Source organism: Abrus precatorius, unplaced genomic scaffold (assembly GCF_003935025.1).
Source record: "Abrus precatorius isolate BTA unplaced genomic scaffold, Abrus_2018 Scaffold3, whole genome shotgun sequence".
NCBI classification, from domain to species: domain Eukaryota; kingdom Viridiplantae; phylum Streptophyta; class Magnoliopsida; order Fabales; family Fabaceae; genus Abrus; species Abrus precatorius.
In genome coordinates this window covers 19342319-19360737 of record NW_020874373.1, presented here as the reverse complement: position 1 = coordinate 19360737, position 18419 = coordinate 19342319, and the positions used below count along the sequence as shown (strand labels likewise).

Genomic DNA, 18419 nt, shown 5'->3' with positions numbered 1-18419 from the left:
AGGGGTATCGCAAATGTGAGTATTTTTGAAAGGTACTAACCCATGCATCTCTCTTTGTCAAGAAATTCAATTTTAAATTGAAAAACTTCTTTACCGTGGCAAGAATGGATGAATGTTCATTTTTAAAATATGATGTTCACTTATATTGTTCAAGAATCAGTATAAAAATAATACAATTTAAATTAAATCAATAGTCAACTTATGCTGAAAATGGTACTGTTAACAAGAGGCATTCAAACATGCACTAAAATTATTACAACTTAAAATGTGGGTAATTAAAATCACTATGAGAATGATAAATGATGTACAAAAGCAGCAACAACAACATCATAATGCAAATTAAAACTAATGAATCAAACTTTTAGAAACTAATTGACATTATCTATGGTCTCACATTCTATAAGATCATTGCCTAAATAACTAACTTTGCAAATACTTATATATGAGTTGACCACTAAAAAATATTTAATTATATAGCATATTTTTTGCAGGAGTAAAATAGTAAACAAGATTCAAAAGAGTGAACATGAAAATTTAAATCTTTATCTATTTTTAGAATTTTAAGATGTTGTAATTAAGTACAACATATCTCATCCTAATCACACACCATACACAATCCATGTGCATATATTGTTTCATTAGTCAATATAATAGTATACACAAACATAACCAAAACTAATTCTTAGTATGCTACACAATTGAATATTTAATACATCATTTGAATTCATGCAAAATTTTTCTAATAACAAGAAAACGATATACACATATAACTCCATCAAATGCAAAAAATACTACATTCACGTATATGTTACCAATATCCGCCAAAAGAACCATTAACTTTCAAGTTAATAGGATATAAATTACTTCAACAAAAGCATGTACAAATCCCACATAATATATCAAAAAAGTGTTGGATATTCAAAATCCCATGATCAACCGAATAAACCTAAACATTTGTACATCGTACCACATAAATATACTTCAACCAAGTCTAAAAGTACAACTACCGAACCAACATCAAATTTTGCAAAATAAACCAAAATAACACTTAAGTTACAAAGAAGACAATATCTCCTCGTTGAACCCAATAAAGCCAAAACATATTTAATAAACTCAATCCAAAAACTCGAAAGCAAAGAACAAAAAGGATTTTGCAAACTTGAGAATGGTGAAAGCAATGGTGAAACTGTGCAGATTTGGGATGAAAGGAAAAACTTTTGTCAAACTGCAAAATAAAAATTATTTCAACCAAAAATTCTCAAATCCATAAAAGAAAGAGGAAAACATAGTGTGTAATGGTTATAAACCTAGTACCTAATAGATGAAATGACAAGTTGGTTATCTCTGCTATTCAAATCGTACAATAGATGTCAAAATATAGATGTAAGGAAGGATTCTTGAATGGTGTTGGAAGAAATGGATTTATAGTGGACGATTTTTTATAGGAGTCCCTCAAAAATAGAGGCTAGAAGGAGGGAAAAGCAAAGAGGAGGGAGTGCCACAGTGAAGACATTGAATTTTCACCTTGGTGTTGAGAGAAATGGATTTATGGTGGTTCTCAGAATAGATGATAGAAGAAAGTAGGAAGAATAAGATGGTGCATTTGTAACAGAGAGAGTAATGCAAAGAAGAAGGAGTGGGCAGGAGAGAAGAGAGGTTTTTCTAAACTTTTCTATCCTGTGTTTATATGTATAGTTAGATTTGTGCAACTAGCTACTTAAGTAAGGTAAACATACGATGTGTGCAATTGGCTACTTAAGTAAAGTAAATATACGGTGTCTATACACTAATATCCTATTTAGGTGTTTGAATAACATTTATGTGACAGAACTATGTACAGTGCTATTTTGCTCCTCATATATTTCATCAATATCTAAGGATGCTATCTCTAAATTAGAGTGCAATTACTAATTTGTTACATGTGAATGAGCAAAATTACAAGCCCGAAAAACTAAACAAATCCAATTCTCACGTAGAAGGTGCATGTGTTCCACAAAACAAAACAAATGTAGAATTGTCAAAGTTATCCTATAAAATAAAGAATCTCATCTTAAATAAATTAATGAAGTTTAAATATTTATATTAATAATTATATCAATTTTTATTTAATTTATTAACAAAATTTCATTAATCTACTTAAAAAACCATTATTTATCTTATAGAATAATTTAAACAAATCCAAAAGAGAAAAGTAAGGGTATGAGCAATTTCACTTTGATTTTGATGAAATCCCAAGCACAGACACCACAACTTGTTCACTGCAAAATGATCCCCATCTATAGTCTTTTTAAAGTGCAAATGCATGTGGTTTCCTATTTTACCATAAATATTATATATATAAACTCAATTTTTCTATTATTTCTTAAATTTTAATTACTATTATTTTAATAGATTGTAACATGTATATATAAGTTATATAACATTGAGTTATAAGTCATTATATATGTGAGTTTTAAAAAGTTAAAAAAATATTTTTCTCTTATATAAGTCACATTTACTAAGTCATGTTAATTATATGTATTCCTCTTCTTCCTATTATTCTCTCTCATTTTTGTCATAACAAATGGTATCATAGTCAAAGGTTCGTCATGGTAATCAACTTAATATGATTATTGGAATTAGTGGTGGATCTATTTGAGGGAATCATTGTATTGAAAATCTTCCTAACAATATAGAGGTCAAGCAATAATGAGAGCTAATAAAGATACAAAATTGAAAAGAGCATTAGTGATAGCAGTCTGTTAATTACAACTAAGAATGGTTAGCAACAATAATTATAGAACTTTTATGTCACCATAAATACTCATAGCTAAAAAGATGTGATTAAATACAATTTAGAATTGAAGAGAAAGGTTTTTTATTCTAACGTAAATGATATAGGTCTAATAGTTAATGACATGAAGGACGGTAAGAACTGAAGAAGAGGGTCTTAGTTATAGTGTAGATAATGCAAGTATGATAGTTAATGACATCAAAGATAGCATGCAATCTAAATAATTAAAAATGATGCTCTCTTGTTCTAATATAGATGATTTCTGTTTGGCGATTAAAGACATCAATCAAGGAATATATGTAGTCTAAAGAACTAAACAAAAGGTTCTCTAGTTTTAACAGAGATAATGCAAGTCTGATAGTTAGCAGATGTAGAAAGCATGAAAAGTAACTATAGTAGTAAGGTGAAATAATTTTATTATAAGGAGAATTGTTCTTGGTTATTGATAATCTAGAATTCAAGTCAAGTTAAAGAATTATTGAGATGCCTTAAAATGTGTAAAACTTAATTTTTCTTTTGTCGCTTGAATTTCAAACATTTTTATTTTAATGGCTTTTGATGGAGGGTTACAGATTGTTATGATAAGTTATGAGTCATTAAGTTATGAGCTTTAAAAATTTGAAAAGACATATTTTTCTTGTGTAGAATATAGTATATTGTATTCACATATTATAGTAAATAGAAATCTCTCAATTTGTTGATGACGTAGGTCACATTGAATGAACCATGTTAATTATGTGTTTCTCTTCCTATTACTCTTTTTTGCTTGTCATAACATATGGTATTAGAACCGAAGGTTCGTCTTGGTAACCTGCTCAATACAGCTATTGGGAATAATTAGTGGTAGATCACATGAGAGGACCATTATATCGAAAGTCTTCGTAACAATGTGGAGGTTAGATTCTGTGTCTAATTTATAAGAGCTAACAATATTACAAAGTTAAATAGAGCATTGGCAGTAGTGACCTGTTGATAAGAGCTAATAGTGGTTGGCAGCAATGAGTGTAGTGCTCTTGTGTCACCATAAATATTTGTGATTAAAAAGATGTACAATAAGAAGATAATATGTAGTTTAGAGAACTAAGGAGAAGGGTATGTGATTCAAATGTAAATAATGCAAGTTGAATAATTAACGACATGAAGGACAGTATGCAGTTTAAGGAATTAAAGAGTAGGGTCTCCAGTTCCAATGTAGGTGATACAATTCTGATGATTAATGACGTCAAAGATGATATCTGGTCTAAAGAATTGAAGTGAAAGATCTCATTATTCTAATGTAAATTATGCAACCAGATGATTAATGACATGAAAGATAATATGCAGTCTAAATAACTGAAGTATAGCCCAACAAACTCTTTAGCATTGTCAATTGTCTTCCCCAACTCTAAAATCTAAAATTCACATAAGTTTGAGAAGAATTTAGTGATACATTTCAAATCTCTTATCAGTTTACTAGCGGGCAACAAATTATGGTTAAGTTTAGGAATATAAAGAATTGAATTTAGTGTAATATTTTGAGATAGTAATTGATCCTTTACCCATAACCTGAGAAAGAGTATTATCAACTATTCGAACTGTGAAATTATTTGTGATATGAAGAATAGTTATTAAACATAGTTGAGTCTCCAGTCATGTGACCTAAAGCTCACAAGTTAATGATCCATGTCTTTGGTTTTCCCTTGCTACTATTTAGGGCATACAGAAAATTACCTTTTTGCGTTATTGTGATTGTACCAATTGTTTGTGGAAGAATTTTTTTAGAGCTTCCATTTGCTTCTTGTTGAAGGGAGATGAGTCAGTATTTACCTCAATTGTGTTGCCTTTGTTGTTCTAATTTAGGGTTCGTTTTGGCTCTTAAGGTCTACCAAGATGTGCTAGCATGTGTCCTTAGTGTGACCTGTTTTCTTGCAGCGATTGCACCAAGAGCAATTTTTCTTATGAAAGAAACATAGTTGGTTCTCTTTTGCTGCCATTAATGACCCTTCAGTGGATGAGACTATGATGTTCCCCTTTGTTGCCATTGTTGATCCTTTAATAGATGGAGTTCTGATGGTTTTCCCAAGCATCACTTTTCTCCTATATTTTTCCTTTTTTACTTCTGAGAATACTTACTGAATTTTAAGAAAGGGTTTGATTCCAAGGGTTCTCTCCCTTGAACTTCATCAAGTTATGTGTCATGCCTAAAAGGAACTTATAAATTCTATCATTTTCTACAAGTTCCCTATACTTCTTATCTTTAGTATAATTCCTTTTAACTTCTTTATAAACATCTAGTTGTTGTCAATGTTGACTAAATGTATTAAAATACTTAGTGATTAAGAATTCATCTTATCACATTCATCTTATATCTCTATGATAGTATCATAGTACATGAAATTCTTCCCAATTTTATTAGTTATGGTGTTGAGTAGCCATGACATGACTAGGTTGTTTTCTAATTGCCATTTTTTTAGGTTGGGGTCTCCATTTATAGGACTCTTAGAGTCTCTTATGATGTAATCATCCTTCCTTTTTCCTTGAAAGAAGATCTTGACTGCTTATACACATTGAATGTAATTTTGGCCATTGAATTTATGACTAGTAATTGCAAGAGCAAGTCCTTTGACTAAGTTAGTGGTTGAACCTTCTGTCTACCATGATTGGCGATGTTAAGTTCAGAATCGTTTAGATCAAACTCTAATATCATGTGAAATATATTGTATAGTTTTCTATCTAAAATAAGAATACAATAGTGGTATTAATAGGATACAAGAGGAATAAATGTGAGTGTTAATCTAATCTTGAAAATCAAGAAATAATTCTCCTATAAATATTATACCTAAATAAGGAAAAGACAGCAAATAAATTGATTCTATTCATATTAAATCCTAAAAGATTGTAGAAGTGATTTTGATTGATATGTGCATGATATTGCTATAATCTTCAACAAGTTTCTTAAAGTATTATTATACTTCTACAAATGAAGTTCTAGAAAGTTGTAAATTATACTTCAAGAATTAATGTGATTCATCATATTTTGAGTGCACTAATTTTCTACATTCTATTCGTAATAGCAACTCTCTTGTCCCTCAAGTCAAGCATCTACCAAAGGAAAATAACGATAAAAACTTATGTTATTGTTAGATTAATTTCTTAACAAAATTCATGAATATATAGATCATATTACTGATGTGAAAGCAAATAAAAATTTATATTATTATATAGTTGCAATATTACTCAGTAAAGGTGAAGAGCCATGAGCTCATATTGTATAGAATTTATTAGAAAGATTCAAAATTGACATTTACATTGTAGGGATCTTTTTGGTAGCAATCAACAATTACATGAATTAATTAGTTCATTATATGTCAATAACTACAAGACCACATATGTTGATAAATGGATGATTATACTAAATATGAGTTATTTAATTGTCTTAAAATATAATATAGTCCTTGTCTATCATTTGATTTTTGGGTCTATGACATAGTTTTCTTTAGAAGTTGACTAACACTTTTTCGAGCAAGTCATCATATGATATTTATTGGATTTGTGCATAGTTGAAATGTATCAAGGGAGAGAGGTGATTGGTATTTAGCACCGAACGATTTTAGCATGAGGATGGTGAAGACTTTAGAAGGTGTTATGATTTCAAGGGGGAGTATTCCTACAACAAACAAATGACTAAGTTAGAAAATATGGTCAATATAATCGAAATTGATAAGTTTTTTAGTTTGGACACCTAGTCTAGTAACTATCTAGCATAGAGTTGTCTTTCTTGTTAATATAGAAGACTAAACTTTAAAACTTAGATCTTAAACCCTAAAAAACTATGACACAATTTTTTTTTTTATCAGATATGTCAGAACGTGGTTTGCACGCATAATAATTAGACTATTTCTTGATATAAAATTTATCTTATTCTAAATAGGCATGAGTGATTGTATGATTTTGATCACCGTTATGCATTTAATTTCATATCAACCTTAGATCAAATTTTAAAACTACTTTTCAGTTTTTATATTGAATCTTTTTATATTGATGTTTTTCCTTTAACACCTAACCCATATCTATTTAAATTGGCGTAAAAATACTTTTGTAATTGGCGACTCTTATTAATTTTTGAATGAGACTACACACACGAAGTATTGAGCACATAGATTATCTTAAGCAAAAAGTTATATATTTACCTAAACTTAATAATAATTTAATAACTCTAACAGACAAAGGAAATAAAATGAGAATAAAGAGAAAAGATTGATGTATATTTTGCAGTATATAGCAACAAGACAATGATTGCAACTTATATATATATATATATATATATAGAATGAATGACCTAAAAGGATAAGAAGGAATAATGAGAAAAAAAAAAGCATATTTCTGTACAATGACAACTCATGGTTTCTAGAATATGTGTGATGTACAATAAAAAAAATAGAAATGATAAGATTAGTACTAGTTGCTGTATTATGTTATGTTTAAGCTTGGATTATGTTCTTCTTCTTCTATTAGTCCCCCATAAGCTGGAGGTAGGAAGATGTCAACTAACTTTAGCTTGGATAAATTGACATTGAAGAAGCGAGGCGGGAGAGCTTTGGTGAAGATGTCTGCCAGTTGATTAGAAGAGGAAATCGAGAGTAGCTGCATGAGACCAGGAGGGATTGTGTTGAACTAGCAATCCGCAAATCCTTGAGAAGAAAAGTGAGCCACTATAATGCATATGTGGCAGATGTTAAAGCTTAATCTTCAACTTCAGAAAGGAACGAGAGACTATATTTTGCTTCTTTGTTTTCCATGAGACAAGAGAATTTCTAATAAAGAAGCGGTATCTATTGATGGAGTGGTGGAAGTCCACACAAGTTGCCCAATCTGCATCACTAAAACTGCACATTTGAGTGCTGCAAGTTCTGAGAAATACTAAGCCTTTTTCAAGACAACTTTTAAGATAACAAAGGACTTTGAGAGCAGCATTGTGATGTGCCTTTGTGGGTTTGGACATGAATTGACTTAACTATTGTGTGGCAAATGCTATATCAAGCTGAGTGCTAGTGAGATAGATTAAGCATTCAACCAACCTTTGTTATGGGAGAAGGAACCGGAGGAGTTAGCATAGAGGCAAAGAGAGCTATTCATGGGCATAGACGAGTCAAGCTTTGTACTGCTCAATGTTGTCATCAAGTAACCTTTTAATTTTGTAAACCCATTTGCATCTAATTAGACAAACATGAGGAGGATTTCGAACAATATCCCAAGTCTTATTCATCTTTAAGGCGTCAATTTCACAATTCATGACTTTTCTCCAACAATGGTGTTGGACAGCCTCCTGGAAACTCGTTGGTTCGAATTCAAATGACAAAGACATAAGGTAATAATGATGAGAGGGAGAAATTTGAGCATATGTTATGAAAGACTGAATTGGATAAGAGCACGTTGAGGATGATTATGTGGATTTAAGAGGAGGGAGATCACACTTGTAATCAGTAAAAAAAGAAAGTGGTTGGTTGGGTTGAGTTGAGCGATAAGGTGGAAGAGGATTGTCAAGTGGCGATGAGTTGAGTGAATGAGAAGAAGGAATTAGTGAGGAGGGATTTGGAGGAGTGTTAGAGGTTGAAAATTCTAGGTTTAGAGGTGAAAAGGATGAAGTGGTTGGAAAGGGTGTCGTGAGAAGGTTTGGTTCTAAGGAGATGGTAGATTCATCAAGAGGTGTTGGGGTGGTGCAGTTATGAAAAGTGTTTTGCGTCAAGCGTGGTTTATGGATATCAAGTGGTGTAGGTGGGCAATTTGTATTTGGGTTTATGGATGGAGTTTGTGGGCTGTTTGTATGAAAAGGGAATATTATTTCATGAAAGAGGACGTTTCTAGAAATAAAAATCTCTTTGTTACTTGTGTCAAGAACAACATGCCCCTTTGTCCCATTTTCATATCCAAAAAAGTCCGCTTACAAGATCTAGCATCAAACTTGTGTTGTGGGGTGTATTGTGTAGCAAAACATAAGCAACCAAAGACCTTAAGCATGGAAAAATCATGTTTTTGTTTGAGTACAAGCTCAAAGGGTGTTTGGTTTAAAATAACGGGAGAAAGAATAATAAATCCTCATTTTGCTAGTATTTTAGTTTAGTTTTTAGTTGTAAATAAGTAGTTAAATAATAAATAAAATAGAAAATACCATAAAAATTGCATTCATGTTTAAAGTTCTTTGAATAGCTTAGAATTTTATATTTTATTTCAATTCTGATATAAGTCTGCTAAAAAGGTAAATTTGTGCAGAAGTTTGAGATGGAAGTTTTGAAGTTGAGAATAAATGAAGTGGAAGAATTGGGCTAAAAACTGAAGAATCAGTTGATGTGTGCTGAAAGTTATCACTCTGAGCGCATAAAGTGACAACTATGGAGGTTCTCAAAAAATTTAGAATTCAAAGTGAACACTTTAAGTGTTCAAAGTCAACACTTTGGAGGTGAAAATCAAAGAGGAGCCTGCGCGTTACAACTTCAAGTGTTCAAAATGAATACTCTAGCAGCTAAAACTTATAAGAGCTTACGCGTTACAACTTCAAGTGTTCAAAGTGAACACACACAAAACAATTATACCAGAAAAAGGCTTGAGCGTTAATACTCTAAGCGTTTAAAGTGTTAACGCGTAGATTCAATTAAGCAGGAAGGCTTACGCGTTAACACTTCAAGTGTTCAAAGTGTTAACGCGCACAAACAAACTTGGAAAAACTACTTTTAAGTGATCACTTTGGACTTTTAAAGTACCCACTTCAACCTAGGAAGCTTCTAGAAGACCTTCTACGTTAACACTTCAAGTGTTTAAAGTGTCAATGTGGAGAGAGGCAGGAAAAATATTAAAAGTGGTTACAGTTCAGAATAGGAAATCTTTTGCCATTTTTTCTTTTCTATTCATTTTCACTTCTTAGGAGAGTTAGAGAGAGAGATTGGGGTGACTTTTAGACTTCAACTCTTAAGGAATCAGATTGGAGATTGAAATTAAAGATGTTCTTCTGCTCCTTTTTTCCTTCATCTCATTCTTTCCTTTCTCCATTTGTAATTTTGTTCTAAACTCTTCTTGTTAGGGATTTATGGATCCAGATTTGAGATTGTGATTTATTTATGGATCTGGACCTTGGAATTTTAATTGAATTGAGCATTTGATTATGTTTTTAATGCAATTGTTGGATTGATCATTCAATTGAATTGAACTTAGAGGAATTTTTATCAATGAAAATTGAGTTAGTTTCTTATATCTGAATCAATTGCCAAGGTTAATGATATTTTAGGGATAAACATTCATAATATTGTAATGATATAATTTCTAATGCTTAATGCAATATTGAATTAAATTACACCTAAGGAATTAGGGTAGTTAAGTTAAACATTAGGATCATTGAGTCAAAGAATTGTCCTTTGATTAAATAAGTAAAATTAATTATCAATCAATTAAAGTACTCAAGAGTCCAGAACATGATTAAATTGTAATTAAAAATCTGATGCGGTAATTCCTAACTCCATTCGACATGTCATCTCAATACAAATTTCATAACTCTGTTTTACAGATTTTACAGCTTTCTATATTTGTTATTTCTTATCTTTACAAAATACAAACTCTCCAATCAATTGTATTGCTCAACTAAGTGTTAATTTGTGAAGTGATAATTGATAACTGTGATCCTTGAAGACGATACTTGGGACACAACTTTGTTTTCAAAAATTTTATAACTTACTACAACTACATTAGTATACTTGCTAGTTAGATTATTTTAGTGCACACACAGCAAAGGTAACAAGTTTTTGACGCCGTTGCTGGGGATCTGCATATTTTCAATATTAGTAGTAAAAAAAATAATAGTTAGATTAAGCTTTTGTTTTCTGTTTCTTATAATTAAGATTTGTAATTTCATTTTGCTTTTTGTCGTACATGTTATTCTGAATTTAATTATGCGTAATGTTCACCCTTTTATATCAATTTTGCATACTTCTTTTTATGAATATTACACTATGTTTAGTGTAGATGTTCACATGTTAGTTTACTTTCTTAATTCTTTTAGAATATTTTGTTATTGAAATTTTTGCATTAAGTTGTTTCATATCTTGATTACTTTGCTTTTATTCTTGTTTAGTTTCTTTATGTTTTATGCGAGGTAAAAATAAAAATAAAGTTGCTCTTGTATTTTATCCAGACATTGACAGAACTTTAAGGAGATTTAGAAATGAAATAAGAGCAAAGAATTCAGCAAGTAAAGACTAAGAGTTGGAATCTACACCTTCTCTACGAAAATCGGTTGAACTTCAATTTACTTCTCCTACACAACAAAAACCTCAAGAATTCAGGATAGCTAACAAGAATAGAATGAAAACTTTGAGACATTATGTTGTACCAAACATGTAAGGATATAATTCTTCCATAGTCAGACCAACCATACATGCCAATCATTTTGAAATAAAACCTACCTTATTTCATCTAGTTCAGCAAGATCAATTTTCTGGTAGAATTTCTAATGATCATAACCTACATATGTCTAATTTTTTGCAGTTATATAATACAATCAGAATGAATGGAGTGAGTGAGGATGCTATGAGACTGAGGTTGTTCCCATATTCTTTAAGAGATAAAGCTAAATGTTGGCTGCAAGCTCAACCTCAAGGGAGCATCACTATATGGACAAACCTTATGAACAAGTTCCTAACTAAATATTTTCCTCCATCCAAATCTGCCAAGCTGAGAGGAGAGATCACATCCTTTATACAACAAGAAGGAGAATCACTATATGAGGCTTGTGAGAGATACAAGGAGCTCTAAAGGAGGTGTCCACATCATTGTATTCCTGAATGGATGCAGCTATAGACATTTTACAATGGAATGAATGCAGCAACAAGGACTATGGTAGATGCAACTGTAGAAGGCTTTTTAAATACTAAATCTCTAGAGGAATCTCAGAGAATTATTGAAATGATGGCTTCATCAATGTAACAGAATTTTAGTTCAAGACATGATTTGAGAAATAATGGATACGAAGCCAAGGCTCTAGAGACTTTCTTGTGCAGAATCAGCTGCAGAACCAATTATTTTCTGAACAGATTATTGCTTTAACTCAACAAATTAGCAACCTTCAAGATGGACCAGTTCAGAGTACTCAGTTGACATGTGATTTTTATTGTGGAAATCATGTCAATGTCCATGTGATGCACCTGCACCTGAACCACAAGAACAAATTATTTACATGGAAAATTTTTAGAGACAACAGTCAATGTTTCCACCTAGATTTCAATATTTGAACAACAGAACTCAACAGTTTTATAATTGGAATTATCAAAATTCTACAATGAAAAATTTTAACTCATCTATTCCTTTCTCAAATGAAGGACCAACATAACAACAACAATTCTTTCAAGGCAATTCATCTGCTCAACCTCAAAGAAATCAGAAATTTTTAAAGCCTATGACTGAGAGGATGAGTAGGATAGAAGAAACTATGCCATAATTCATGAAAGTCACCCAAACTAGTTTAAAAATCAAGAATCTTCAATGAAAAAGCTAGAAATTCATATTAAACAGCTAGCTGAACAATTGTCCAATAGAGATGAAGAAAGATTTCCTAGTAATAAAATGATTAATTCTAAAGAACAATGTCAAGCTGTAATTACTAGAAGTGGAGCTGTGGTAGGTAGTCCTAAACCTGTAGAAAAAAGAGTTAGCAATTCTACAGCAGATGAGAAATTAAAAATAGATTTGTATGAAGGAAATTTTACATTGTTGAAAAGAGAAAATTCAAATAAAGTGACTTTTCCTAAATCTGCAAGGAAGACACAAAGAAACAACTGTTTGAGGAGGCTTGTTAACCCATAGATGAAGAGAAATACAAGAGGCTTCCCTATTCTTAAAGGGTGCAAAATCCAAAGTAAGAGAAACAATTTGAAAGATTCCTCGATGTTCTCAAGAAGCTACAAATAAATATTCCCTTTGCTGAAGCCTTGAAGCAAAAGCCTTCATATGCTAAATTCATGAAGGATCTGTTATCAAAGAAAAGAAGATTGGAGAATGATAAAACAATACCTCTCACAGAAGAATGCAGTGCTATTCTGCAAAGGAAACTCCCTCAAAAACTAAAGGACCCTGGCTCCTTTAGTATTCCATGTTCAATTGAAAATTGTACTGTGGGAAAAACTTTGTGTGACCTAGGAGCAAGCATCAATCTTATGCTCCTTGTAATCATAAGAAAGCTTTGAATTGAAAAAGTCAAACCAACTACTATTACTCTACAACTTGTAGACAGATCATACACTTATCCTTATAGAGTTGTAGAAGACTTGTTAGTTAAGATTGACAAGTTGATTTTTCCTACAGATTTTGTCATTCCAGACATGGAAGTTGATGTTGATATCCTACTCATATTGGGCATACCCTTCTTAGCCACAGGGAGAGCTCTTGTTGATGTGCAAAAGGGGATAGCATATGTATGAGAGTTGATGTACTGGATTCTCTTAATTTCCCTCCTTATATTAATGATAATGATGAAGTTTCTATGTTAAGAGAAATCATAGCTGCAGGTGATCTCCATTCTGGTATAAAAAAAAAAAAGAATACTTCATGGAATATGTGCAACAGCTGGAGGCGTTGCCAATTTTCCCTTCCACAGAAAATCTAGCAAAGGAAGAATTAAAAAGTGAAGCAAAGGAAGAAAATGCTGAGAAGCTAGAGCTCAAATAGCTGCCCTTTCACTTAAGATACTCATTTTTGGACCATAATCATGAAAATTCGGCCATAATTAGTAATGATCTCAAGGGGGAGGAGGAAGAAAAATTACTTCAAATTCTGAGAGCCCACAAGTCAGCAATTGGTTGGAATATTTCAGACTTGGAAGGCATAAATTCAGCCTCTCACAAACACAGAATTCTATGTGAGAAGAATTATAAGCCTATTGTGCAGCTCTAAAGGAGGCTAAATCCTTCCATGAAGGAAGTAGTAAGGAAAGAAGTCATGAAACTTTTAGATGCTGGAATTGTCTATCCTATTTTGGACAACAATTGGGTAAGTCTAGTCCAAGTAGTTCCCAAGAAAGGGGGAATGACCATTGCACCAAATGAGAAGAATCAATTAATACCCACAAGAACAGTCATAGGGTGGAGAATGTGCATAGATTATAGGAAGTTAAATGAGGTGACCAAAAAAGACCACTTTTCATTACCTTTTGTAGACCAAATGTTGAAAAGGCTGGCTGGTCATTCCTTCTCTTGCTTCCTTGATGGTTATTCTAGTTATAACCAAATTGTTGTGGATCCGATTGATCAAAATGTTGCTTTTACATGTCTTTTTGGAATATTTGCATTTAGAAGAATGTCTTTTGAGCTTTGTAATGCTCCAGCCACTTTCCAAAGGTGTATATTTTCTTTTTTTTTATTTAGTTGCGAAAATCATTGAAGTGTTTATGGATGATTTTTCTGTATTTGAAAATTCCTTTGATGATTGCTTGACTAATTTGTCTACTATTTTGCAGAGGTGTTAAGATACCAATGTGGTTTTAAATTGGGAGAAATGTCATTTCATGGTAAAAGAAGGGATAGAATTGGGTCATAAGATTTTTGAAAAAGGGATGGAGGTTGATTAAGCTAAAATTGAAGTCATTAGTAAATTGCTTTCACCTGTGAATATGAAAGGAATTAGAAGTTTCTTAGGCCATGTAGGGTTCTATAGGAGGTTTATTAAGGATATTTCTAAAATTTTCAAACCTCTTAGTGACTTAGTTGTGAAAGATGCAAAATTTGTATTTGATGAATCATGTTTGCATGCTTTTTCTACTTTAAAAGAAAAACTCATTTCTGCCTCTATACTTCTAAAACATGATTGGAACCTACCTTTTAAATTATTGTGTGATACAAGTGATAGTCCAGTAGGTGCTGTGTTGGGACAGGAAAAAGAGAAAAAGATGCATGAAATTTATTATGCTAGTAAAGTTTTGAATTCTGCGCAAATTAATTACACAACAACTAGAAAAGAACTTCTAGCTATTGTGTTTGCTTTTGACAAGTTAAAATCTTATTTGATAGGTTCAAAAGTTATAGTTTACACTGATCATTTTGCTCTAAAATGTTTACTTTCCAAATAGGATGTTAAACCAAGACTCTTAATGTGGATCTTGCTACTTCAAGAGTTTGAATTGGAGATTAGAAACAAGAAAGGGAAAGATAATGGTGTGGCTGATCAATTATCTAGAATTCTATTGGAAAGTCTAACCTCAAATTCCCTGGATATAAATGAAGAATTTTCTGAAGAAACGCTGTTAAGTGTGGAAGAAATACCTTGGTTTGCTGCTATAACAAACTTCAAGACTACTCAACACCTCCCAAAAAGGATAAGCTGGCAGCAGAGAAAAAAATTTCTTCATGATAATAAATTCTATGTTTGGGAAAATCCTTATTTATTCAAAATTGGAGTAGATGGTTTGCTGATAAGATGCATTCCATGACATGAGCAAGCTAATATTTTGTGGCACTGCCATAAATTAATTTGGTCATAACAATAGGTTTTTTTTTTTTAAATTAATTATTGACATAAGCGATTTCAACGCAATTTTTTATAATTAATCAGAATACTCACCTCCCTCCATATATATAGTAATGATTAATTTAAAACAATATTTGAAAAAAAAATCTCTTAACGCATTTTTAATAGCGTTTTTTAGCACAATAAAATTTAGTTTAGCCAGTATAATTTATTTGGCGTGGTCCTGAAGAAGACAGATTTTGGATTTGAAGATCTTCTTCTCCAGCTTGTTCACATAATGTTTTGGGGGGCATTATGATGAAATAATATAAGGTTTATTTGAATACACATGTCGTTGTTATTTTGCTTAATTACATTTCTTCTTAGATTGTGGCAACACACAATAGCTTTGTTAAATATAACTTGGATTGTGAGGAACACAAAGAGTGTTCTTTTACGAGGGAATTGGAGGGGACATGATGTTTTGTTTTCTTAGAATTTCTTTCACGCCAATGAAATTTTTGAGTTTCTTCTACTTCATACTAAGGTTTTTCAGGCTTCATTGGTTTTTTATTTTTTTTTCTAGAAGTTTAAATTGGAGATGTTTCGTATTGATCATTCATACCCTTTAAATGGTTGTTTGGTTAAGAAAATATTTTGTATTTTTATTTTCTGTTTTTAATTTTAATCATAAAATTGTCACCTTTTTATTTTATTTTCTATTTTTAAATGTTTGTAAAGAAAAGAGCGAAAATCATTTTTAAAAAAAATCCATTCATGACTTGCTTTTGTTGTTATTCTTCCGAAAATGGTCAATATCGATCATCTTATAGTTTGAATTCGTCACTCTCTGAATGGAATGGCGATTCCATCAAAAGGTGCAAAAGGAGAAAAACATCACATTCGTAAGTGTTGTGTTTTATTCTTATATTTGTGAATTTGTAGCATTTTACATACAATTTTATCAATGTATTGCTTAAAAAGGGGAAAAATCAATTTTTTTTAGTTTATTTAGAAGAGAAAAAGAAAGAGAAGAGGGAATAAACTTTTTCCCCTTAAATTTAGTGTGTGAGAAAAAGAAAGAAATAAAAATAATTTATTACAACAACCAGCAGTAGTTACACCAAAATGTATTACATAGAATACATCTCTAATGGGTGAATTAGCATTAAAACTTCAACGAATCTGTAAATATGATTTCACCGTAAAATTTATACGCAGTAGTATTAAAATAAGCATGAATTTACATATATTTACATGAATTCAAACATGCTATCAATATCCTAAAGATAATAAAATAAAATTATTTTTGAAGGAATAATACCATTTCAATAATAATTTTCTTTTTTATTATTTTTTCAATGTGTCATTAATATTATCTCACTAAGTAAAGTAGGCTATATGAATCATATAATGTTATTAATTTCAGTTTAATATTAAATTTTAAAAATTTAATTAATCAAAAGATTTTTTTATAATCTTATCTAAGATTCTTTTAGATATTTTTTCAATCTTTTTTATCATACTTTTTAAACATTATTATGTTTCAATATTTTTTTCACTTGGAATAACATTTATCGTAATATTCCTTAAATCTTTGTATTAAAGTATAATAAGTAATGTTTAGTAATGATGTTCGGTTAATGAGATAAATATTATATTTCTTTGTATATAAGTTAAAATCATTGTTGAAAACAAATAGAACACAATTTTTAAGTCACAAGTTCTCTTTTATGACAAGTTTTCTTTATGATTTTGATTTAGTATGTGTATAACAATGAATTTTCTTAAGTTCTACAAGTATTTCAAGTCCCTTTATTGCTAAATGTCTCATTATTTTTTTAAAAAAATCCGTACATTAAATTTGAGAGAAAAAAGAATTACATTGAAAAACAAAGGAACTTACTCTACCTATAAAACATGTACAAATTTATTATATTACATAACAAATATAAGTGTAGACATTGAGAAAACTTAACAATAATAGTACTCATTACTCAAAATGTTTTTTCTTGCATCTCTTTTTCTGGACAACTTTTCTCTTGCCTCTAAAAGTTGTATGTTGAAGTAGCATGTCAAAATAAACATCTTAAAAGTTACAGTCAATAAGCATTAGTTAGTTGAAAAAATTATGCTGAGGAAGAGTGTGTAAGTAGTGATTAATTGATTTAATTTTAGGTATATATAAAACTAAATGATTTTTTAGTATAAATTCTCAAGTCTTCTTTAAGCTTATTTTAATTAATTTTATTATAAAATTTTACGTCACAATGCCTAAATAAGATTTTTCTAAATAAATACTTTAATGTTTACTCATGACTATAACTCTTCCTTTTAAAAAATTCAAATTATAAAATGAGGCATTTTGAATAATTTTAAATTAATTTTAAGAAATTAATATTATTATCAAACAATTGTCAATTTTTAAAAATATATTATTGATAAATAAACGTATATTAGAAAGCAAAGGCTTCAGTGACTTAAGGGAATGATAAGAAAAACGGAAAGATTAGCCGAAAAGAAAGAAGGGAAAAAAATATAAGGTGATTAAAATATACGCAACTAAGACAATTGGCATAGATTTGTATGTTTCATTTCGCTTAAAATTTTATATTCACAAATGGCTATTTTAAAGAATGAATGATCGATAGTTAATATCAGTATTTTTTTAAAAGTCTTTAAAACTCAATGGTAATACTACACATTAATATTAATCGACAATTTTTGCATATTATTCATACTACAGAATTTTGTCATTTACACTTAAAAAAATTATCTTCATCTTCTTATTCTATTGATAATATTAATTTATTTTTAAAATAAAAAATCGATAAAAGTGTCAACAAAATAAATAAAACACCAATATAACTAATGAATTATTTTAAAATATTATATTTGTTTTCTCAACATTGTTTGATATATAGTTAATCTCAACTATATTTTAAGCAATTTTAATTTAAAAAAACCTCTTTTTACCATAAAAATTATTGTACACAATGCTATTTGTTAAAAATAAAATTTTAGAATTATCTAATTATAAAAGTTATATTAAATGATTTCAATGTTTATTTATATATATATTACACTAAAAATAAATTTCTTTAATAAATTTACAAATTTAGATTTGCTCTTGTTTAAGTGGGAGGGAGAGAATGAGAAAGACACTAAGCTAAGGAAAGGAAAGAGT

General features: G+C 30.3%; 1 non-coding gene across 1 annotated transcript; it reads right to left on the bottom strand.

Moving 5' to 3' along the window:
* Positions 1-11467: 11467 nt before the first annotated feature.
* On the bottom strand, positions 11468-11574 carry LOC113864012. Its single transcript, XR_003504621.1, has one exon. It is a non-coding gene; the product is annotated as a small nucleolar RNA R71 (small nucleolar RNA).
* Positions 11575-18419: the final 6845 nt, after the last annotated feature.